Genomic DNA, 24,941 nt, shown 5'->3' on the forward strand with positions numbered 1-24,941 from the left:
TATTTTGAGCTAATGCTTCAACACCTTTCATTTTCTACTCTGAGCAGGAAACCTCTTCTTAAACTTGTTCGTTTTACAGAGGGAAGATTGAAGCCCATGGCATATTGTCAGAGCTGCTTTATTGTCATCATTTACAAAGGTCCCTGGAATTGACTTCTTACATTACATATTGTAAAGTGACTCATTTATTGACACATTTATGGGAAAGTGGCAGGGTCTAAGTGGCTGGTTACTGTCTCTTGGTTTGGGCTCATATTATAAACTAGAAAACCAATAAAAACTCTGAAATTACAGTTGTAGAGAAAAATAACGTGCAGTTCGAAAGAAGCAGTCTCAATTAACTATTTGGTTAGTTGACTTAAAGGAAAGGAGGAGGGAGCTGCAGAAGATGAAATGTAAATACTTGGTTTGTTTTAATGTTTTTACAGGATCCATTAAAGGGGGTAGTGAATGTTGCCATGAACATCCTCAATTGATGTTGTCTGTTTGAAAGCATATTCTAAGTAGCTAGCTTCCTTTCACACGACTGGAAGTATAAATTAACCCACACTGTATACCATGAATCATCACTGCATAGATGCTCATAGTTTACTGAGAGTAATTCTGTCTCAAAGGCATTGCTTCTGAAGCTAAAGAGGAGAAATATAGGGTATAAGCAGTATTTATAGTGCCAGGGCACACTGTTTTCTAGATAGATATTTTGAATCCTTTTTTTTTTTTTTCACATTGTCCCCTTTTCACTAAATGAGGAAGGTTCGACTCATTCTCATAGCTTGCTTTCACAAAAATTAGACGCACGGAAACAAGGACATATTGTTAAAAATGAATAAATTAGAGGAGAATTAAGCCTTCTAGCTCAGTAGCAGCAAAGGGAATATAGCCCTTGGTTTGAACAAACAATCTTCTTAAATAGGAAATGTACTTTAAAGCCATCCTGCTGTGATCCTGTTAATTACCAAAAAAAGATTAGAAGTCTTCTGGTTCATGGGATCCTTTTACCTAGAGTTGCAGCTGCATAAGCAATCAGACATTTGCACTGTCCCTTCAGACCAGCGAGGGGATGTTATTAAAGGGAAGTCATTTACCCCAGTCCGTAAGATGTAGCCTGGCAGAAATTCAATAACTGTTTGTGATATGCTTATTCTGCCACTCTGCTTAGTGGTTTTGGCTCTTGACATACAGCAGCATTTGTGTTAAATCTCCAACCACTAGGTGAAAGGGAGAAAAATGCCCCATTTGGGAGGTTGTTTTCAAAACACAGAATGATGTGTGATCTGCTTTTCATTACAAGTACTGTGAAGAAAAAGCAAAATTCCCTCGCCCCCTCTCCCTCTCCTTTCCTCCTCTGGTCTTCTCTCCCACTGTCCCCTTATCTTCTCTGTCGCTCCTTTCTCTCCTCCTCCCCCCCACCCCAGCACTGCTTTTTCTCTCCCACTCACATCCTCTGATGGGCGTTCAAGCTAGTAAAATTCATGTTGGAGAATCCCACAAACACAGCTAGGCATACACAGAGCCGGAGGGCTTTTGCATTTGAATTTCCTCTCAAAAATGAAATGGAAAGAAAACTGCTTTCAGAATTCAGACAAGAAGAGAACATCAGAGGAGAATTTAGGTGTAAAAAAAAAAAAAAACAGCATTAACTAAACAAGAAATAGAGCGTATTTATATAGAAATGCATATTTCAAACTTACCCTGTAAAAGCGGTTTCTGTGCTACACCACCTTCTGTGTCCCTGCGTGCTGGATTCCTCAGTTCCTTAGTTGCTATAATCACATGGTTGTGTTCTTGCCCGGGTGTAAATAGGTGCATACGTGTGTGTACTAAAGTATACACAAACGTGTACTATAGATATGCACACATGCAAGCAATCTTATCTCTGTATTCTAAAATGTAAACGAAGGCGGGAGGCTACAGCTAGGATTCCTTCTTTTTCCTGGAACTCTTTCTCTCAGTCGGCAGGCTGAAGCCCTCAATCCAGTGAAGAGAGATCCTGGGAGCTGGCTTTATTTCTCCTTGTTTCCATGGTGGTTAGTGGTGCATCGTTCACCCGATCAGTTGTCACACTGACATGGTGCTGCCTGCTCAGCGGTCATTAATAACTGAACACCCTCCACTCCCCAGAGAGGGGCCAATCGCTTCGGACTGCCAAGATGTAGCGCTCGCAGCTGCTTCCGTCTGGTTGGCTGAAACAACCTGTCTGTTCTATGACACTGCTACTTAGGATACAAATAAGTGGAACAGCCTTGCTTATTTTCCTAGGTATCATTCCCTTCCTTCCCTCCTTCTTTCCTCCCTTTTTTCCTCCCTTCCTTCCCTCCTTCCCTACCTCCCTCCCTCCCTCCCTCCTTTCCCCCTCCCTTCTTCCTTCCTTTTTTTGAGGGGGAGGAATTTTTGACAAGTTTTCCCATTTTTGGATTCTCAGTCATTCAGAGAAACTGTGTTTTCTCTCTGAAAATAGCAGGGCACATTACTAATAAGGATTTCCCAAATATTAAAAGCACCAGGGAGGGATGCAGAGCTTCCGACTCCTTTTCTGTGAAGTTCACCAAGGGCTGTATTATTTAAGAAGAGCGGCTTAAAACTGTTTGAGTGGCATTTGGTTTTCTGTAGGTCCTACTTAATTTAACATATGTGCTTGTTGTTCAATAACACTTTTTTCGTTTGTTTTCAAAGCAATGACATTTCTTACCTGGACTGACCAGTTTTTTAAAATTAAGCATATATTTGCTTCTCTATAATTCACAACATTGGCATATTAAGAGGGTATTTTTAAAAATACATTTTTCCAGTTAACATTCACTCACTTCTCCTTATGTGATGAAATTAATTTGCCAGCCACATATGAATGGGTACGTGTGTCAGGGTGTTAGTGGGTATCTGTGTGTGTGTGTTAGGGTGCATGCTTTACTAACTCTGGGGAAGAATTTCACCTGCAATAAAATTAAACCTTCAAGAAAATGATTTCTCTTTGTTCTTAGACCTATTAACTCAGGATTTATATTTACCAGGAAAATGTACTATATACACCACATGTAAAACACCCACTGAATTATCAGAAATTTGAAAAGAAACACAGAAAAGCATAGCGATGTATGTTTCTGCAAGGACACCTGTAAGTAAATAGGCAGCAATTTTTAAAAATGCATGTTTTACAACCTTAATTAGCATCCTAGAGAAACATCTTGTTGAAAAGGACGGAACATGAGGATTAATTTATCAACAGGTCCAAAACAGGTTGGATTCATGACTCCAGCCCTGGTTTTGAGAGACTACCCTCTAGTGGAGTAAAAAGAAATGGCGTTTTCATGTTACTGGATTTACTTGGGGAGGGGAAAAAAACATTCACATCTAATTACTCCTTAAGTATTTATTGAAATGATATAGACCAAGAGTTTACATTTATTATACTCATAATACCAGTTTTGTTTCTAAATACTAAATGTTTTCTCTCTGTGGTTTTCTTTAAAATGTTCCCAAATGCTTTCTTTTTCTTTTATAAAACTTTATTCAAATGGTTCTTAACCTTTTGAATAAAAATAAGTTCAAGACATAAGTAGTTTCTTGTTTAACCTAGTAACACTTGTTTCAGAATGCTACCGTAAGAGTTTCTTCTTTACCAGACACTCTAGCGCTTACGCCGTAAATGTTAGGCACCTGCGGTCCAATATCGGGGACGTTGTGATGCACTGTGTCTACATTTACTTTAATGTACTTGTGATAATAGTAACTCCCCCAATCTTACTCTCTCCAGCGCCAATTTCTTGCCTATTCCAAATAATCTCACCACTGGCAGATTTTTATTTCCACATATAGAAGAATTATATTAAAATTGTGATAACTACGTGAAAAAGGAATTTTAGTTTTATACCATTGGTTCCTTAAGCATTTCATTGTGGTTGGTGTTGACTGTATAATTGACAAATCCAGTTATCAAACCAATTATAATGGACTCCCATAATGAAAGGAAGTGGTGATAATCAAACAGATAGATGATTAAACTACTTTCTTGGTTTATAAATGAAACAACAGTCATAACTAATATTATAAATTTCAGTCTGTTTCAGAATTCAGATAAAAATCTAAGTTTTAATTCAGTGAGAGTGGAATATTTTAAATGCTACCTTATGCTCTATCATAGGAAGTTGTTTTAACTTCCTGTGATTACCTTTTTCTGGCATATGGGAGATGAGATAGCTTTTCTTGCAATTGTCCTTTTGGTGTAGGCACGTGATAAATTCAAAAGATTTCATACTCATTTTTATAAATTTAATATCATGGAACATTAGAAATGAGATTTCAGTGTGAGAGAGAAAATAACTCTGGCTTTGGATAAAAAGAGTGAGGGTTTTGTTCTTTGGCTGTAGTTTCCTTTTGATACAAGAGCACCAGCAGCTGAGTAGAAGCAGTATATGTTTCAGGTGATTTTTTACTTTTGCATCAGGTCCATCATTTGTTAGTAATGAAAGGTAGCCCTCCAAAAAGATATGTTAAAAACTTATTTAATTATCATATCTATATAATAAAGTACCATGTGAAGACATTAAATTGTGACAGGATGAGGATTTGGGGGCTTTTGAATTAGTACAATTGTGAATGGTCATCAAATGAGAAACAAAGTCTTAAAACTCTAATGCCGTGAGTCCTAAAAGTTCAAGAACCGTGATATGTGCACACAACTGGTCAGAGAGAGCAAGACTAGAGCCCCACAGGTCTTCCAAGATTTTTCCGCTGTATCACCCTCTTATGATTGATAGGTCTCTGCTTTTTCTTCTTTTCCTCCTTCCCTTTTTTTCTTCTTTCCAAGTTTTTTTTTTTTTCCTTTAGAATCCATTGCAAATACAGTGTATTACATGGATGTGCATGTCAGCTGCCTCGTAATAAATATATGCAGGGCTTCCTGAATGAGTACTCAGTTCTAATGAAAATGTATTGAAATGATTTTTAAACATAAGTGAGTAATTACAGCCCTTAAATTATGTTGAAAGAGTTCTGCCTGGATCATCAAATAAGAAAATATAGGGGTGCAATAAATATGTATTTGTTGATTTAATGGTTGAAGTTAAGCTACTCATTTGTGAAGGTTTATTGCTGTTTCGTGGAATCCTAGGCAGTGTTTGCCTGTGTGCTTTTGTTAGAGAAGTAGTCTGGGTAGTGGGTCAGAGTGCAGGTTCTGGGGACAGACAACCTGGGTTTAAACGCTTACCTTGCCGTTTTCTACCTTTGTGACCCTCAGCAAGAACTTAACATCTCTGCATCTCAGTTTCCTCCTAGGATTGTTCTGAGGATTAAAGTAGTTCATATATTTAAAAGCTTAGAAAAGTACCTGGAATATAGTAAGCTTGAATGAATGTTTGACATCACCATTATTTTCATTATTATCACTGTCATTGTCATCATATCATCATTTGTTCCAACTATCACCTTTGTTTGGGGTGCTCTTTCTACCTTCCATTCTAAGTCCCTGCCTCTCACTTTGTCTACCTACTCTGAAATAAGTTCAGTTCACATGCGGCTTCCCCTGTGGAATCTTCTCTGATCCTCTAACAAGATAGGAGCTCTCATTTGACCCACGCTAGCTTTCTTTATCCCTGCTAGCACTTATCACTTTTTTTAATATATTACAACTGTTTCTGTAGTTTGACCCTTTTTAGTCTCTAAGATTCTCCTGGATGGGGGAGGGGTGTCTGTGTCTTAATCATCTTTAACATCTATAGCATGTAACAACATGGAGAAAAAAATGTTTGTTGCATACTGTTTGTTTTAAAAATTATTTGATCTTCACAACATCTTAATAAGATAGATATTTTTATCCCCATTTGACAGTGTAGAAACATTGGCTCAGAGAAGTTAAGTTACTTGCCCAGTGTCCCAAAACTATTAAATAATGGAGCTAAAATTTGAACTCAGTTTGGTCTGCCTACAGAGCCAAGGCTCTTTTTACTGCACAGGGCACTCAGTATTCATTTGTAAAATAAGCGAATGCTTGATTGATGACTGAGTCAACCAATTAAATGCAGTCAGCACCAAGGGATGCTAAAAATAAAAATACTATTTTAAAAAAGGAATAAATTTTATGCACTCGACAGTGGATGTTTTTATATAGTTACTGTTGGTTCAGTGTTAATGACAGAATTTTTATTGCTGGCACCATTTGGGAAATAGAGCTCTGAAGAGATGCAGTGCCTGGTTGGAAAGATGAACTGACAAGTTAAATACATGTGAATGGCCACTGATGAAGAGGGGCTGACACTGAGCTGAGAAGATCTTCAGTGGCACTGTCCATCCTCGTCTGATTCTGATAGCAGATTTGCTCTTAAGTTAGAAACAGGATGTAAAGTGAGGAAACTTGGCTGTTTGTTAGAATGTTGAACTAAAGCAAGTTGGAGTAGTGTTCTCGTTTTCTTTTTCAAGGGAGTTTTGAAAAGTAGAATTGGAAAAAAAAATGAGATCCTTATTTAACTATAGGTCTTGTTTTGTTTTTTTTTGCAGTACGCGGGCCTCTCACTGCTGTGGCCTCTCCCGCCACGGAGCACAGGCTCCGGACGTGCAGGCCCAGCAGCCATGGCTCACGGGCCCAGCCTCTCCGCGGCATGTGGGATCTTCCCGGACCAGGGCACGAACCCGCGTCCCCTGCATCGGCAGGCTGATTCTCAACCACTGTGCCACCGGGGAAGCCCTAGGTCTTGTTTTTTAATACGGGATATGACTCCAGTTGAAGGAGAAAAGTAATTTAACCTCTTAAGGAAATTCACAACCAAAAATGAGAAAGATGTCAGAAGTCAAGGAGATAAATCTCTGTCTTTCTGTCTCTTCCTCAGATTCCTCTCTTCTTCCCTCTCGTCCTCCTTGTCTTTCTCTAAGTCTAAAACTGTCTCTCATCTTGGCTTCTCTCTGCTCATCCCTTTTGTCTTCCCTTTCAGAGGATTGACTTTAACTTCTTCTCTAGCCATGTAAAAAACAGTGAAATAGTAAAGTACATTTTTAGAAAATATATACAGGTAAATAGATAGGTAAGTAGCCAGATAGGTAGTTCATAGGTTGCACAGAAATAACTGGAAAGAAATCTATCAAAAAAGAAAATATGGGGCTTCCCTGGTGGTGCAGTGGTTGAGAGTCCGCCTGCCGAAGCAGGGGACGCGGGCTCGTGCCCCGGTCTAGGAAGATCCCACATGCCGCGGAGCGGCTGGGCCCGTGAGCCATGGCCGCTGCACCTGCGCGTCCGGAGCCTGTGCTCCGCAACGGGAGAGGTCACAACAGTGAGAGGCCCACGTACCGCAAAAAAAAGAAAGAAAGAAAGAAAGAAAATATTCTAAATTATTGGTAGTAGTTATCTTTGCTGGGATAATGGTTGTTTTTCGTTTTGTTTTTGATAAAGTGCTGACCTGTATATGACATCATTTTTTAAAATTGAAGCATAGTTGAAATGCTGTTAGTTTCAGGTGTACAGCAAAGTGAAGTGATTCAGTTATGTGTGTGTGTATTCTTTTTAAGATTATTTTCCATTGTAGATTATTATAAGATATTGACTATAGTTCCCTGTGCTATACAGTAGGACCTTGTAGTTTATTTTATATATAGTAGTGTATATCTGTTGATCCCAAATTCCTAATTTATCCCTCCTCAACCCTTTTCCCTTCGGGAACCATAAGTTTGTTTTCTATGTCTGTGGGTCTATTTCTGTTTTGTAAATAAATTCATTTATATCATTCTTTTAGATTCCACATTTAAATGATATCATATGATATTTGTCTTTCTCTGCTTCACTAAGTATGAGGATTTCTTGGTCCACCCACGTTGCTGCAAATGGCATTATTTCATTCTTTTACAGCTGAGTAATATTCCATTGTGCGTGTATATATATATATATATATGTATATATACACACACCACATCTTCTTTATCCATTCATCTGTTGATGGACATTTAGTTTGCTTCCATGTCTTGGCTATTGTTAACAGTACTTCTATGAACATTGAGTGCATGTATCTTTTCATATTAGAGTTTTCATCTTTTCTGGCTATATGCCCAGGAGTGGGCTTGCTGGGTCACATGGGAGTTCTATTTTTAGTTTTTTAAGGAACCTCCATATTGTTCTCGATAGTGGCTGCACCAATTTACATTCCCACCAATAGTGTAGGAGGGTTCCCTTTTCTCCACATGATAATGGGTGGTTTTAAATTTTCTTTCTATGCTTCTCAGACTTTCTGCAGTCAATATGTATTATTTTTATAATCAGCAATAATAGCTATTTTTGAAAAAAAGATACGAATTTCTTTTGGGGTAAAATTTTACTTCTATGCCTGGAGCTGTTTTGTTTAGTAAAACATCTAACTTTCTTAACTTTCTTAACTTAATATTCAATTCTATCTATGATATAATAATTTAAATTGCAACACAACAGTAATAATAGTAGACACCATTTATTAAGTTCTTGTCTTGTGCCAAGTAGTCTGTTAAGAGTTTTTCATGAACTGTATCATTCAGTCCTCCTTATTAGAATACCAGGTAACCATTAGTCTCATTTTACAGATCAGAAAACTGAGGGCCGAGTATGCAAAAACTCACTTAGTTGCTTATTAGCGGAGTCAGCAGTCAAACCAAAGTCTGTCTGAGTCTAAGGCTAACACTTGTAACCACTGTGCTACACTGACTCTGATATGTTTCCCATATCATTCTCTATTCCTATTTCACATCCCATCCCTCAGCTACATCAAATGCCTTATCATTTCCTGAACAAATCTTGTCTGTTGGATTCTTCACGGTTTATTTCTTCTTAAGTGTATCAGGTCTACAAGGCTTCTGCTCAAAAATCCCATCTTTTAAGAAGGCCCCCTCCATCTCAATGAGATAAGTATTTCCTTATTTTATCATAATTTAAATTTACCTTTTATTATTGTATTTCTCTCACTCCAATACATATTATCTTTTATGGTTTATTTGTGCCTAAATAGTAAGCAACTTGAAGGCAGAAAATATGTCCTATTTGCTTAGTATATTCAGTAGTGCATTTTACATATTAAAAGGTCAATGTTTGATTAATTAAACCCCATCATGTGACTGAAGGAATAATTTACTACTCTCACGTGTGTGCTGGTTTTCTTCCAAGCATTTGAGTAAAATCAGAGAATTGTTTAGTTAATAAAAAACCTGCCTCTCAAGGTGGTAGATTTTGTCGGATCAGTTACACATGAGGCTATTCATAAGAGAGCTGTTATTTATGGGAGAATAGAGTGTCTCTTGACTTGGCTTCTTCCTCTTTTGCTATTCTTTGATTAGTACATGTTAAATGCAGTTGTGTTCATATAACTACTAAGATTCATGTAAGTTCTAGGCAAAAATTAAACTCCAAGAACCAAATGGCAGGTAGTTTCATAAGAATTCTAGGCAAAAATTAAGAACGAACATAGCATGAGATAACACTTTGTGCAATATTCTTAGGCAAAGTCTGCTGGTATGTTCTCGCTTTTACATGAGTTATTTTGTAAGGTGGGCTAATGAAAGTTATCAGTTTTTCGTGTCTAAGCAGGAGATCAAGGCAATGATTTCTGAGCCAGAGAAAAGCTTTTTGTGTCAGTAAAATATTTAGGCATCTTGTTATATTGCACCATAGAGGTTAAAGAGTTGTTTGAATTTTCATGAATATTTCATGTCACTTTTGCTTGACTTCTACTAAATGGGAAAACAAAGGTGACTCTTATCATTCTCATCTGGTTCTCTTTCTTCATTGATGGAACATACAGGAGGCCCAGAGCCAAAGTTCTCTGTCTGATCTTTTAGTGATTGTTCGCAGAGTTATTCCTTTTAGGGTAGGGAAGGTGCTTTCAGGAATGAAAGCCATTTACTACAACTAGCAACGATGGCAGAAGAGATGGGAGATTCTTGTAGTTACTACCTATACTGATGCCACTGCTGAATTTTCAGCTTTAAATCTTAAAATTTTCTTCAACTCTATCTTATAATCCTACTCTATTCTACTAGAACTATTTGGGGTGGCAGGTTCTACTCCAACCTTTGGTCTTTAGAATATTTTCAGAAATGAGTTGATAAGATGAGCAGGAAAAGGTAGTTCTGAGCAGACACTGGACACTCCATACTTATTTAATTTTGACAGTTACTGCTTCATTTATTATCACTCTGTATACTTAAGTCAGGCCTGGCTCTCTTTGGATTTGGCCTGTTCATCAGCTGGTTTCTGATTCAGGAGCTGGGGAGGGTAAAATAAGTTCTGAGTAATATAAGAAGTAGTGAAATCTAGTCAAATGCAGGTGGATAAATGTGCAGACTTTGCCTGACAGAATTCGAGTTTTGTCTGTCAGTGGCATTTGTTGACCTCTGAGTGTGTATAGAGAATTCTTCAAAGAATTAGGACACCGTCCCTGCCAGTGTCTTCTATTTTAAAACTGTTAGTAGCTGTTCATACTAAGTGTGTGTGTTAATCAGGATACTTTTGGCTGCCAGGGAGACAAATGCTATTTTAACTAGCTTAGGTTAAAATTAGCTTAGGTTTAAACCAGCTCAAGTTACAAGGTGGGGTTATGGGCAGGGTAGTGTAGTCTTACATGCAACAATAATATGGGCGGGAGAGAAAGTGGACCTCAGAGACAAATTGGCCGTGAACTCACATGATGCCAGGAGATTCTTTTTCTGTTCTCCTGTGTCTGCTTTTCTTGGAGTATTGGGTTTATTCACTTCTACTGCTGGTCAGCTTTCTTTACATGTCTGACAGCATGGCCACCAACAGCTCTCATGTTCTTCATCTCGCAATTTTACCACCAGGGAGACTATCCCTTTCTCTTAGTTCCAATGTGAAAAATTTGGAGGGAATTCCTACTTGGGCCACATGCTTATTCCTGGATAAAGCACTATTCTGTCGTCCCTGCCCAAATTAAAGGGTAGGGGACTAGGAGAAGTTCCCCAGGAAAAGGAAGGTGTCCACTAGGCAAGCAATAAGGACTTAATAATAGTAGATACTATTTATGGAGTGCTGTCTACCAGACGCTGAGCTAAATAAGCGCTTTGCTTACAGCATCTCTTTAATGTCTTAGAGTTAGTTTGTAAGCAGATACTGTTTTCTCCTTTTACAGATAAAGAGGAAGCAGGTTTCTTCACTCCCTACGATAACATGACTTGTGAATGGCTCAGCCAGGGGTGGGATCCACATCAATCTGACTCCCAAGCTTGAGTCTGGAACCACTCACTGTGCCAAGTGTCACGTGGTTGTCAAATGAAACTTAGAGCAGTGTGGACGGAGCACACAGTTTACGCTTTTCCTCAGCACAGCAGTGTTGGACAGCCAGTCAGGCTATGCTTCCTGCCATCAGTAGCCACAGTGCCAGTGGTTGAGGACCTGCTGACCACCTTGTATCCTCCCTGGAAGTGTTAAGAGTCAGACGGAGTGGGCACTGGAGCCCCTGCCTGGCCTGAACCATGTCCTCCCTCCTGTTCTCTGAACTGTGAATAGCCTTTAACTGAGATCAAAGTTTTGTAACCTTCGCCATCTGTTGGATTCTCAGCGAGTCACTCTCTGAGACTCATCCTTATATGAGGTAGGCCTCTCCTCACCCTGCCTCCCATTCCACATGCTTTTCTTGTCACAGATAACACGGCTCCCGCACCCTCTCGCATACCATCATCCAGCTGCTGTATGCTTCATTCTACACAAATCCCCCCAATCCTTTCCGCTTTTTCTATTTTTCTTTTGTAAGCGGATTTCCCATCCTTTCAATGATATCCCAGACCTCTTCTTCTATTTCCTGCTTCAGCTGAAATCTAATCTCCTTTCAGGACTTGATTATTTTTATGGCCATCTCTGCTTGGAGACCACTCATTTTCCCACCCCTTAGGGCTGTGTGTGTGTATGTATGTGTGCACATGCGTTTGTGTGCATATTGATGGCGGATCATGTTTCTGCACCTCCTGTGGCTTCCCAGTACCAATTTCAAGCCACTAATTATTAACTCTTCTGTAAGGTGCATACCATCCCTTACCTGCCCAGTTGGCTATCACTTACTACTTCTCAGTAGAGGCCTTTTTTTTAAAAAAATAAATTTATTTATTTATTTTTTGTCTGCATTGTGTCTTCATTGCTGCACACGGGCTTTCTCTAGTTGCGGTGAGCGGGGGCTACTCTTCGTTGTGGTGCATGGGCATCTTATTGCGGTGGCTTCTCTTGTTGCAGAGCACGGGCTCTAGGCGTGTCGGCTTCAGTAGTTGTGGCTCGCGGGCTTAGTTGCTCCATGGCATGTGGGATCAGGGCTCGAGCCAGGGCTCGAACCATCAGCCCCGGACCAGGGCTCGAACCCGTGTACTCTGTATTGGCAGGTGGATTCTTAACCACTGTGCCACCAGTGAAGCCCTAGAGTCCTGTCTTGATATCTGGAAAATGATATGCTTTTCCACCCAGGCTGCTGCTAAAATACTGGGAGATTTCAACTTTTAAGCATAAAACCAGCACAAAATTTTTAAGTCTCCTTAAATGAAAATAACTTTCACTGCATTTCAAAAACCCACTGCCAGGTATGCTCCGTTGATGATGTTGGTAACTGGAATTATTCTACCCTGGAACTCTTGAACTTGAGTGTCCTGCTTTCTACCATTAACGTTCTGTCTATCTGGCTCTTTTAGAACTGTGTTCCTCCTATGTCTGCTTTTTAACACCATAGAGACCTCCGATCTTCTGAGGCCATTTCTCTCCTAGTCATTCTTTTTTTTTTTTTTTTTTTTTTTTTTTTGCGGTACGCGGGCCTTTCACTGCTGTGGCCCCTCCCGTTGCGGAGCACAGGCTCTGGACGCACAGGCCCAGCGGCCACGGCCCATGGGCCCAGCTGCTCCACAGCATGTGGGATCTTCCCAGACCGGGGCACGAACCCGCGTCCCCTGCATCGGCAGGCGGACTCTCAACCACTGAGCCACCAGGGAAGCCCTCTCCTAGTCATTCTTAACTCTCTTCCTTTCCTACCCACCAACGTTGATCATCTAAACTACTCACCATTCAGTCACCTTGGGTCTCTTGCTCTGGTCTCCCACCATACCTGCCCAGTCAGAACCTCTGAACAACACCATGACTGTTCTCTGCTCTTGTCTCCAAGAGGTAAATTGGTCGTGGAGGAAATCATAGTAAGTGCAGAGTGTCCTGTTTCAGCTGGGTCTTCAGCAGTGGCCTCCCATTCTTGTATTTGTCCTAAGCCAGCTCTTTATCCAGTTATCTTCAGAGAGGACTCCAAATTTTGCAGCCTCTTCAGCATCCATTGTCTCTCTCTGGATATTCTTAGGAACATGCCATTGATTTTAGTTTCATTGAACTCAGGCCTGGAGGTGTGAACTCCCTTTATTTCACAACCTTGCAACATACTGATGACTCTTTATCCACACTCATCATTATCGTTCTTTTGTAGTCTTAAAGGATGAGACTTTTTCTCTCTACAGCCCTCCCTTTTTTCCCTCAAATTCATCTACTTCTGTGTTCACAGGAATTCGTTTCTAGAAGCCTTTATCCCCATTCCACCCTGTAATTGACAAATTGCCATGAAATTCATAGACACACTTAATTCTTTTTTTTTTTTCCAGTACGTGGGCCTCTCACTGTTGTGGCCTCTCCTGTTGCGGAGCACAGGCTCTGGACGCGCAGGCTCAGCGGCCATGGCGCATAGGCCCAGACGCTCCGCAGCATGTGGGATCTTCCCGGACCAGGGCACGAACCCGTGTACCCTGCGTCGGCAGGCGGACTCTCAACCACTGTGCCACCAGGGAAGCCCGACACGCTTAATTCTTACTCGTACTAAAATAATAACAACATTCTCTTCACCTTTAATCCTACTCTGTCACTCTATATCTGTCCTCCTCATAGAAATTTCTCAAGAGAGCTATCAGCATTTGATCTTACTTCATCATCACTTTCTACTTACTTTTCCAGCTCATGTTTTTCTGGCCTCTGCTCTAGCCACGCTACCAAAATGTCCCTTTGGAATCTCATCAGTGCCCTCCCAACTTGGTTCTTGTATATCAAAGCCTCCCAGTCATGCTCTTGCTTGCCTACACATTCGTGCTGCTGTCACTGTGGGCTCATCTACCTTTTATTTTATTATTATTTTTTAAACATCTTTATTGGGGTATAATTGCTTTACAATGGTCATCTACCTTTTAAATGTTTATCCTAGGTTTTGTCTTTTACCTCTGCTCTTCAGATTCTCTTAGATAATATAATCTCTTCTACTTATATATTCATTACTCTCCAATGTATATCCCTGCTCTTGCAAATAAAATTCTTCCTCCATATCCATTTAGATATGCTCCTCAGGCTGTCTGATAAATGTCTCTACTTGCATGAGCACGGGCTCTTCATACTCTCCACGTCTAAAACTGACGTCTTAAGCTTGTCTCTAAAGTGGTTTTTCTTCCTTTTTTTTTTTTTTAACAACTTTACTTGCTTGCTTGCTTATTTATTTATTTATGGCTGCGTTGGGTCTTCATTGCTGCGCATGGGCTTTCTCTAGTTGTGGCTACTCTTCGTTGCAGTGCGCAGGCATCTCATCATGCTGGCTTCTCTTGTTGTGAAGCATGGGCTCTAGGCATGCAGGCTTCAGTAGTTATGGTGTACAGGCTCAGTAGTTGTGGCTCACAGGCTCTTAGAGCGCAGGCTCAGTAGTTGTGGCACACGGGCTTAGTTGCTCTGTGGCATGTGGGATCTTCCCGGACCAGGGCTCAAACCCACGCCTCCCGCACTGGCAGGTGGATTCCTAACCACTGCACCACCAGGGAAGTCCCCCCCTTTTTAAAAAAAATTTATTTTAGTTGTAGTAGCAGTACCCAGTTACCTGGAGGAGTCCAGGGTCTTTGAGCCTCCTTCTGTCTATACCCTTCATTCAACAGTTCGCTAAATTCTGCCAATTTTACTCTCAAATTTTCTTAAATCACATTCTCTATCAGCTAGGCCTTCAATCCTCTCTTGCCCTGGTCACTGCAGTCATTCCAAACTTGCCTGCTTCCAGTCTCATTTCCTGTAGTCCATTCTGCAAAAAGACCCATTTGTTTCTCATCACAAACAGAATAGTATTCCAAGCTCCTTAGCGTTGAGGTCCTTCTATAACCTGCCTCTCGGATCCAGATACTCCTTACTGGTCACATTGTACTCCAGTCATGCACAGTGTTCGTTGTTCTTCAAGCACCATGCTGGCTTTTCTCTCCTCTGTGTCTTTGCTGATTCCATCCAGGACACTTGGAGTGCTTGCCACCTGTAACGCACAGTCAGGCACATAACTTCCTTTAACAAGACTGCCTCCCACTGTTCACCTTTAACGCTCACTTTAAATATTCCTTCTTGTGACAAATCTGTCCCCTGCCAAAAGAGGCTGGGTTCAGTGCTCTGCCGCTGGGCCCATAGTACAAAATAATTGATCAGAATGTATTATTGAATAAATGAATGAGTGAAATTTGAGTAGAGGTTCAATGGATAAGAAAGTAAAATTGCAGTGTTTAAGCACAGCAGCGTTAAGTCTTTAACTCTATAATTGTGGATGTGTAGCCATGTATAAATGAGAGCAGAGTTATTCTTTGGTTCTTGTGTGAGACGGTTAAGCCATAATCCACTGCTAATGGGTCAGAGTTATCTACTCTTGATTACATAGAGAACCGATGTGCGAATATGAACCAAGAAGAGGAATCCATCACAATTTCTTGGGAGGGGGGAAAAAGAAGAGTTCACACCTATCAATGATAGGGAGGCAATATTCTCTTTGATAGCAAATTTAATATTGTTGTTATATCTATTATTTAATTTATTTATTTTTGGCTGCATTGGGTCTTTGTTGCTGCACACGCAGGCTTTCTCTAGTTGCAGTGAGCGGGGGCTACTCTTGGCTGTGGTGCACGGACTTCTCATTGCATTGGCTTCTCTTGTTGCGGAGCACGGGCTCTAGGCACGTGGCCTTCAGTAGTTGTGGCATGTGGGCTCAGTAGTTGTGGCACACAGGCTTAGTTGCTCTGTGGCATGTGGGATCTTCCTGGACCAAGGCTCAAACCTGTGTCCCCTGCATTGGCAGGCAGATTGTTTACCACTGTGCCGCCAAGGAAGCCTGTTGTTATATCTATTATTGTTGTTGGTTAAGGAAATACAAATGATTTTCCTTGAGCTATCCACAAAACACAAGGGAATAGATCAGAATTTGCAATACATCACTCTACACATGTGGAAATTATGTGTGCTGAGATAATAAAAGTACCTAGAATAATAATTAATAATATTCACTGAGAGTTAACTATGTGCAAGACACTGAAGTGTGGTTAACTCTGCATATGTTCAGTTTTATTGTTACAATGCTGTGAGACATTCAGGCACCTGCCCTTTTTCACAGAAGACGAAACTGAGGTTGGTAAATTTTTGCAGTCATAGAGGCAGTGAGGAACTAGGGCTGGAATACAGGTTGAACTCCAAAGCCAACGCTCTTAAAACTATCTTCTTGCCTCTAGGTATCTTCTGAGGCTCTCATTCTCTTCTTCTTTGCATGCTCTACAGAACAGCTTTTGCTTCTTGTATTTGCTTATTTGTAACCAGATTGACACAGCACATTCATAGCAGAATGCTAACAGTAATTTAGCTGTATCTCACTTTTCTCACTTCAGAATCTTTGAGTGCATTCCTGTCTTCCTAACTGGATGATTTCATCGTATTGTGGCGATACCTATAAACAAGTATCCTCAAAGGCAAGCATTATATCAACTCAGATAGTTTTTTAAAAGTTTTCATGTTGGCTTTTATTACTCTAGGATAGTGTCTGTATTTGGCTGCCTTTTAGAGTCAATATTTAAGATTAATGACAGTTGTATTAGAGAAGCCAGCTCTTTTTCTAATTGTTTTGTTGGCCTGAAAATGGATAAGTAAATGGATAAATAGAAACAGCTCCATAAAACTTCAACATTGCTATACATAAAACTAATTTACTATTTTATTTTTAAAAATATATTGGAGACTTTCAAAAGGCAAAATTTTCACCTTTTCCTAACAACAGGATTTCAAATCTTTATCAAAGATGACTGCTATGCATAAAACTGGAAAATCAGAAGCAGCAGACTTTAGGCATAGACAGAAAAAGAATAAGGCAAGCTTAGGCTTTAAGGTAAGAAAATGTTTTAAAATACATTCAAATGAAAGAACAAAATGTGTCTCTTTTGTGAAATCCCTTATCTTTCTTTCCATTCCGTAGACATGCTGCAAAAAAATGAGTACATTAACCCGCATAGTAAGAGTACTTCTTACATCCTTAACCTTCTATAAAGGGTATGTTTTATTAGAAATGCAATGAATAGTCAGTGTTTTAGCCAGTTTAGACTTTGGGGGTGCTCCCCAGCTGTATAATGCTCACTGAGAGCCTATGTGTGGACTGCGGGGCTGGGAGAAGCCTGGACGGAGGGGCTGTGCTGAGCGCTTTCACATAGTTCCCATTACTAGGGAAACCACTCGTTTTGTCTGAACATGCTCTGAATAGATGTCTCATTTGAAGTCTAGTGCTCAAACCATGAGGATTGAATTATGGAGCTGAGAAAGAAATGAGGGGAACAAAAACTGTTTGAAAATGCCACCAAGCATTCACAAAGCGTCGTACTGTATTAACATTCCCCGAGACAGAAGGTGCATTTATTTTTACCGCATTCCAAGTTATTTTGGTGTTTTAAAAGCAAATTCCTTTGCCTGCCCACGTAATCAAAATAAGCAAAGCAGATGTTCTTCTGACCTATTCTTAATTCTTGCTCTTGTTAGGGTCTCACTCAGACGTGTGACGTACAGCATAGGAAGGACAAAATATGGATTCTTATATTAATCTGGATTTGCTCTGTTGTGCTTTGTAACTAAATGTATAGTGCTATCTCTGTGCCAATAAACAAACGCATGTTCAAAGTCAGACCTCAGAATTTGCAGCCTCCAAATTATCACTGTTAAATTCAGAATGGCTACTGCGAGGTGGTGCTTGTTGTTCTTTACTGAGCCTCCAGTTCAGATTCTGAGTGACAAAACCCTGCTTCTAGAAGCCTCCTGCCCCCTTCTCTAGCTTCTGGCAACCCACAGCAAAGAAAGTAGCTCCTGCTGGACAATCAGATGACCTTTCTTTCTTCCTCACCCTGGAAAGTAGGGTTTATGGGACTTCGATTACAATATAATCTTTATCATCCCATTCCCCATTCTTTGATAAGGGCTATTGACATTTTCTTAAATGTACGTAAAGCGCTGTACAGACACCCTAAGCAGAGGCTGCCACCTCTAAACCCATAAAGAAAGTCAGGAGCCACCACTGCAAGGAAGGAAGGCATTGTTATCTTCATTTTGAGCTACTTTAATCCTTTCAGCAAACAAGAGGTATATCAATACATCAACTAATCCACAAATGCAGAAATTAATACACACTTATAGATTCCTTGCCGTTTTACTGTTTTGCTGATGCTTGTAGCAGTAAGATAACTTGTCTGAAAAAGAGTCAGTGGCTGAATGAGGTATTGGACTTGTAGCCTCACACTTTAGCTCTGCATTGTGGACAGGATACTGAGGACTCCTCGGAATACCAGTGTTACAAAGAGCTGCTGTCAAGTCTAAGACCTAGAAACAAGCATAGAAAGCGAGTACAGTTTTGTTTCCTTAATAATCATACAAAGCCAACAGCATTGTCAGGTCTTGTTTTTATAGAACTTTTCCTTTTTCACCAGTCATGCATGTTTAATAAACATGTATTTCAAGTAGATGTCTTTTACAGATTTCCTGCCTGACCAAGTTTAAGAAATACCAACAACTGTTTTCTAGAATTCAGTTGCATACCAACACCACTTAAACGGCCCTAGATTTGAAAGAAAGCTTATTCTTATGAAAGTACGTAAGTACTTACCCTATCAGTAACCTCCTCACTAGTTCAGATTACGAGTCTTCAATTCATTTTGAAACGAACAGCCTGAAGCGTGCCAGCTGTTTCTAGTCTGAGGTGCCTATGGAGTATTTACTCAGAGTGTATGTTTAGCACTTTAGCTATTGTGGCTGCTGACAAGAGAATTCTAATACTTAGACTTACTATGAAGTTCGTTTTCAAAATGAATATACATTCGGTTCCTTATAGTTTATCCCCTCAAGGTTTGGCAGAGATCAGGATGTATGCATCTTCCTGTTCTCAGTACTCAGCATGAGGCCTGACATAAAGCAAGCGTTCAGCGGAGGAGATTGAACTGAATTATTTGATATGAGAAAAATACAGCAAGCTCAGCATTTTTAATGACTCTTAGCCTGGCGTAACTGAGTGTGAAATGATGGAAACATCAAATGTTTAACCTGCTTTAACATTTAGCTAATAAAGTCTGATTTTTCCATGGCCCTTCAGTCACCTATAGCCCTTTTTGAAATATTTTTTGTGTGTATATAAAAGTGATAAAATTTCACTGAAAGTATTGAACCAAATCTGTCATACACCCTTTGCTTTGTTTCAAGCGTGCATGGTTATATTTGTATTTCATTCTCTTAATGGGAGAGTTCTCAGAACGTCTCCAGTTACCACAAATCATCAGATATTCATTATAATTCTGTTTCTGCCTGCAGCCATATATTTGCAGTCTGTTGTAACAATCATACATTTCCATTAACACCAAGAATCATTTTATTTGGAGAAGAAAGCCCTGTTTAGAAGACTTAAATTTGTTAGTAGACCAAAGAGATTTTAATTTGAACAGGAATGGAGAATTTACAATTATTAAAATTACTAGTACATATTTATGATTTGGTAAAGTTAGAAGCTCATTTAGTAATTTTTTAGAGAAGTTATAGTCTTTACCATGCATCTTCAAACATACATACATTTTGAATCATGAACTATCTCATATATGATTTAGGACATTGTGTTAATACTCAAGTCAAAACTTAACTTCCCAGGACAGATAACATTGTGAGGGTGATTAAAATATAGTGAATTTAAATATAAGTAAACACCCACCCATGCAGTATCGTACTTAGAAAGAGTGAGTTGAGAAAAAATTAATGCCATTTTTAACTCAATGAGACTTGTATTGATTCTTTATTCCTTTTACATTGTTTAGCTAAATATATGTCTGTTTAAGATTGTTTATAACAAAATAGCTCAGTTATATTTTAGAAAATTTGGAAAATTTAAAAAGGATCAAGAAGGGAGAAAAAACCTTTGCCATCAAAGGAGGTGTATACTTTGGTATGCTTTTTTTTTTTTTTTTTTTCCCGGTACGCGGGCCTCTCACTGTTGTGGCCTCTCCCGTTGCAGAGCACAGGCTCCGGACGCACAGGCTCAGCGGCCATGGCCCACGGGCCTAGCCGCTCCGCGGCATGTGGGATCTTCCCGGACCGGGGCATGAACCTGTGTCCCCTGCATCGGCAGGTGGACTCTCAACCACTGCGCCACCAGGGAAGCCCTGGTATGCATTTTTGTTATTACATATCAGAAAATATTCCATTTTAAAAAGTTATATCATAAAAATAAGAGAATCTTTATTATTATTTTTTTTTGCGGTACGCGGGCCTCTCACTGTTGTGGCCTCTCCCGTTGCGGAGCACAGGCTCCGGACGCGCAGGCTCAGTGGCCATGGCTCACGGGCCCAGCTGCTCCGCGGCACGTGGGATCTTCCCGGACCGGGTCACGAACCCGCGTCCCCTGCATCGGCAGGCGGACTCCCAACTACTGCACCACCAGGGAAGCCCGAATCTTTATTATTTCAAGTGCATATATTAATACCATATAGATGACCCATTCCCCAAATACTGGATATTTGTTAAATTTTTTTTCATTGTTTTATGTTGTAAATAATGCTATGGTAAACATCATAGGATAGGATTACCGTTAGAGACTTTTTGACTGAAGGATTTGGGCATTTTAAGACTCCTGATATGTATTAGAGCTAACTTTCCTGAAACCACACACAACAATGTGTAAATCTCCTTCCTACCATGCCCATGCCAGCATTTGTTCATTCATTCATTCATTCATTCATCCATTCGTTCATTTATTTAAGAAATATATTTGAATACCAAAGTATTGTGCTGAGAATATAAAGGTGAAAAGCAAAGTCACTGATTTTAGAAATTTTACTTGTTGGGGAGATTTAGGAGATGGATGATAAATAGGCAATGATAAACATGCAAGTATGTAATAAGTTGATTCCAGAGATTGGTATAAATTTTTTTAAAGTTAAAACAATAATAGCATGGTGAATAACAAAGAGTCTAACATGCAATATTAAAGTGGTTCCTCCTGAGAAGGTGCCATTTGAGCTCGGACATCAGTGTTGAAAAGAATGTCAGTTAGGCTGTGGTGTTCCAGGCAGAACAGAGCATGCAAAGGTCCTAGACAAGAATGAGGTTAACGTGTCCTAGGGATAGAAAAAGGCCAGTGCGCCTAAGTGTAATAAACAAAGAGGAAATGGTAGGACATGAGACCCAAATGGTGCCCTGAGCTGAGATCATCTATGATCTTACAAACCATGTGAAGGAGTTGGATTTTCATTGTAATGTGTGGCCATTAAATGGTTTTATTAAGGGAGAGATATTATTGGATATATCATTTTTATTCACTGTTTCGAAAATCACAAGGGTGCTGCGTTCACAATTAGTGAGAGAAAGATAGGAGTTAAGGGGAGAAACAAGCTAATGGCAAGACTTCCATGGGAGCTGAATAGATGGTGAGAGATGGTAGGATTCTAGAGATATTTTAAATTTAGACATAAAAGGACCGCTAACTGATTGTATGTAAAGGATTTAGAAAAAGATGATTTAAGCATGACTCCTACATTGTGGTACAACTATCTTGGTGGATGGATGGTGATGATAATAAGGGAGATGTGGGATTGTGCAGGAAGAATGAGTTGCCCCACCCCCAGAGTTGCTTGGCCTATATAATGGAGGCATAATGTTGCAAAATGCTTTCACATTTGCTCAACTGCATAAAGCAAAAACCAAAAAAATGTTACCCTCATCAGTTCTACTCATTCACTTCCCTGAAGGGAGATAAATATATAACTATGCAATGATCAGAAGAAACAATTAGTACGGAGGCCCTAAGGTGTGGATTTCTAGACCAAATATGGCAAGCTAGGCTTTCATCTTGAGATAAGATTTCCTTGATTCCGTCTGAGCTCAACTGTCTCAGCTCACATAAGTTTTCCCAAGTTGGGAAGAGACTATCTGCTGTTTGGTAAATCAGAAGGAAGAAAAATAAGATGTCATGGAAGGAAAAGAAAAGCTTTTTATTTGGTCTAGTCTGAGGATTTATAAGAAGAAAACAGGGGAGAGAGATGACAGTTAGGTGGTTGGAGAGGTGTCTTCTAAAGTGCCCTCTTGGAGATGGGTGAATGAATTAGGTAAATAAAATCATTGTTTATGTCTCTGGTAACATATCACCTCTTTACTCTCCCATCTCTCTTACACCATGCCGCAACAATTTCACCACACCACACAGTCATCCAAAAGAATTAGCTTTCCTGAGCCACAGGAGCTGGGTTGAGCGACAGTGGTCTAATGGCTAGAGTCCCTACAGCAGAGGCTGGGCTGGTGCCTGAGCTACACACTGAATGAAGGACAAGTCAGTCATTCCAGAGTTTGCTACTAGTGGGAGCTGGGGTGAGGATGATTGGGCTACTCAGAAGTGCCAGGCTCTGAGCAAACAGACGGAAACAAACAAAAAAAACCAAACACAAAAATGCCAAGCCCAGGGCTTCCCTGGTGGCGCAGTGGTTGAGAGTCCGCCTGCCAACGCAGGGGACACGGGTTCGTGCCCCGGTCGGGGAAGATCCCACATGCCGCGGAGTGGCTGGCCCCATGAGCCATGGCCACTGAGCCTGCGCGTCCGGAGCCTGTGCTCCGCAACAGGAGAGGCCACAGCAGTGAGAGGCCCGCGTACCGCAAAAAAAAAAAAAAAAAAAAAGCCAAGCCAAACAACCAAAATCCCACAAAAATTGTAGCAATCATAGGTTGCAGCTCAGAACATCAGCAGGGTAAGAGGCATCCAGGGGCATCCAGAGTGGATGCCAGCTCTGCTGTGCTTCTCAGACTTGTGAATCACTTAAGGATCTGGTTAAAATGCAGATCCTGATCCAGTAGGGCTGGAGTGTAGACTGGGGCTGTGCATCTCCAACAAGCTCCCAGGTGATATCAATGCCGATGGTCACAGACCACAATTTGAGTAGCAAAGAACTAGTACATAAAAGGATCATCATGAAAGCCAGTGGACCCCTCCCACCAATGTCACGAGGGCAGATATTTGAAGAACCAAGTGTTCTTTTTTCTCCTTGAGAGAAATTAAATATTATCTGAAGGATCTCTCCAACTATCAGACTAGGCCAAGTTTAAACTAGGTAAGATGTTTTGTTCATGTGATTTTCTTACAGCTAGCAGGTAGAAGGCTGGGGAGAACAATTTCACTGGCTGTAAATAAAAGTATAGCATTCATTTTTTTTTCTCTGTGCGTTCCAGAGCAGCCAGTTAAGCTTGGGTTGCCTTTTAGCTAGATAATGGCCACATCCCATTTTGGATGTATGAGCATAGCTCCCAGAGGAGAAGTCAGAGTTGAAGATACAAATTTGGAAGTAATCCACTTGTCCTTAGATGAAACTTCCTGGGGAAGGAGTGGACAGAGACAAAGAGGTCCGGAGATCTGACCTGAGGCCGTCTATCATTTAATGTGAACTGAAAGTGGAACAGCTGCCAAGGGAGGAGGAGAATGAACAACCAGCAAGAAGGCAGCCAGAAGACCTCAGTGTTAGGGAAACCCAAAGAAGAATGGAGTGGCTAGCTGTTGTAATGCTTATGCGATTTTGAGTATTAGGAAAACAAAATATTGACCATCAGATTTGGCCACTACTAATAGAGATTTATGATGTATATCAAGAAAACTTGTAAGAGTTTGGAAGCAAGCTATTTAAAAATATAACTGCTAGAATTTTCTGCTGCCATTAGAATCAAAATTCTTGAGAACATTGCCTTAGAACCATTGTCTTTACTTCCTGACTTCCCCTGATCTTTCCATTTCACTCTAATTGGCCTTTGATTTTTGTCCTTCCATTGAATCCTTCTTATCAGTCACCTGTATGTTGCCCCAGAATTCCCCCAGATTTCTTTTTTCTTACAGATTCTATATGAATAGGGTTTCTTGAGATTTTTAGCATTTCTGTTTTTTGGTTGTAGCAAAAAGGACTACAAAACTACCCTTATTGCTGAAATTTGATATGGGATTACAGTCTTGGTCAGAATCAGAAGTGGAAGGAAAAACAAACATTCAAATGTTTCTGGAAGTAAAAAAACGTTGTATTTTAAGAAAAATTGGGACTCTGTTACCCTCTTCTTTTGTAATCAAGCCTCATTAGCAAGAATATTAGAATATTGGTTTCCAGCAGTGCCTGTGTAGATGAAATCTCCATGAGCCAACTTCCCTTTCCAGAGTGTGATAAATGCTGTTCTAGAATTCTAGATAGCTGGCAGAGGAACAAACATTTAGGCAGAACTATGTTCAAAAATGAGAGAACTAAAGATATGCTTCATGGGTCCATGTATTTTACATGGGACCAGGATTAACTGGGTTTTGCTCTGAACCTTAAGAAATAAAGCTCTTTCAGCTTTGTTAGAAATAAACGTTGCTTTGAAAGATTATTGTACGTGTAGTGTTTATGAAAAGCAAATTAGTATTCTCTAATTTTTCTCAGACATTTAAGGCAGAAATCAGTTAAAAGAAAGATCCTGAACCCTTTGATGAGGCATCGTGTAGGTGGAGAGATTACAGGTCAGGGAATGAATAGACCAGGTTTCTTACTCTCACTCTGACCTAAACTTAATGTCTTAGTTTGGGTAAGTCATTTAAACTTTCTGGACCCTGTGCTTTACCTAAAAAACGAAGGGATTAAACCTGGTTGTCTCTGAGGTCCCTTTCAGCTCTGATGTTTTGTGAGACTATAGTTCAATAGTC

General features: G+C 40.1%; 2 protein-coding genes across 4 annotated transcripts in view; one reads left to right on the plus strand and one right to left on the minus strand.

Moving 5' to 3' along the window:
- LRRN3 (leucine rich repeat neuronal 3) overlaps nt 1-2,205 on the minus strand; it is a 37,262-nt gene extending 35,057 nt beyond the window's left edge. Inside the window, exon 1 of one of the 2 annotated variants that reach the window (XM_032643754.1) lies at nt 1,692-2,068. The gene's annotated coding sequence lies outside the window, so the exon portion shown is untranslated. Of the gene's footprint in view, nt 1-1,691 lie in introns of both variants that reach the window. The other variant, XM_032643753.1, reaches the window with a different exon arrangement.
- IMMP2L (inner mitochondrial membrane peptidase subunit 2) overlaps nt 1-24,941 on the plus strand; it is a 922,093-nt gene that overhangs the window by 479,647 nt on the left and 417,505 nt on the right. The gene's annotated exons all lie outside the window — the stretch shown is intronic.

The sequence above is a fragment of the Phocoena sinus genome, chromosome 9 (assembly GCF_008692025.1).
Source record: "Phocoena sinus isolate mPhoSin1 chromosome 9, mPhoSin1.pri, whole genome shotgun sequence".
NCBI lineage: Eukaryota > Metazoa > Chordata > Mammalia > Artiodactyla > Phocoenidae > Phocoena > Phocoena sinus.